Genomic DNA, 1,108 nt, shown 5'->3' on the forward strand with positions numbered 1-1,108 from the left:
ATGGTCTAATGTCCCGGCGACAACGAAATCATAAAGAGGCCGGTCTCAAGGTTGGATAGGACACGCACACACACACACACGCACACACACACACACACAGAGAGAGAGAGAGAGAGAGAGAGAGAGAGACAGCGATCAGTCACTGAGGAGCATTTTCGCCCCTACAGACTGTAAAGACAAAATGTTAATATGGTATTAGTAAACTGTGGGAGTGTCCATGGTAAGGTGCCAGAATAATTATCGCTTGTTGAAAGTAATAATGCCCACATAGTATAAACAACGGAACGCTAGGTGAAACTAGAAGTGAATAACAGCAAAATTCTTGATTCAGATTGGAATACATATCGAAAGGGTAGGTTAGACACGTGGTAGCGGCGTATTTGTTGTTGCCATTCGCCCCGATACATCGGAACTGTCATCGTTATCGATCTTTTTGTCCAGACACTCCGACAGCATTCACTTTTGTCCCAATTTTGCAAAATAATGTTACGAGCTTGGCTCAAATACCGAAGCAGCGCCATCTGTTAGCGCAACATGTAAATGCAGCATCATTTAGTTTTATTTATGTCAACATTGTATGTTGACAAAGTTGTCTCACAGATGGCATGCCAGTTTAACTACAAGCTGACTTGCACGAAGTTTAATAAACACGTAAAAGGGAAAAAAAGACTTGTTGAAAAAGGTGAAATCTTCCGAAAAATTCGGTGCCCCAGCTACTTCTGCCGCAACAGGTTCCAAGTAATTGTGTTCTAAATAAAAAGTAATTATATTAAATAAATTATTACTTCATTTCTACGCCCACATGCCAGAGTGTCCCGACGAGGTCCCAGCTACATATAGCAACCGTAGTCAAACGTGATACTCGGCTGCTCTTGTACAAAATCTGCCAGAGAAACCGCAGTGGCAGAGTGCCTCACAGAAAACTTGGACAGCACCGCAAGATAGTTTGCCAATCGTACGAGATCGTTCTGATTGTCTTATCTGAAAATTACTTCGGGTAGGTAGTTACAGAGCCCCCGCGCTGAGGGTAATGTCTTCTAGACCGCCTAGTAACTAATACACACGAGTTTTTCGAAGCACTTAATGTAGAGGACGGCAGTCGTGTTAA

This window comes from Schistocerca serialis, chromosome 1, assembly GCF_023864345.2.
Source record: "Schistocerca serialis cubense isolate TAMUIC-IGC-003099 chromosome 1, iqSchSeri2.2, whole genome shotgun sequence".
NCBI lineage: Eukaryota > Metazoa > Arthropoda > Insecta > Orthoptera > Acrididae > Schistocerca > Schistocerca serialis.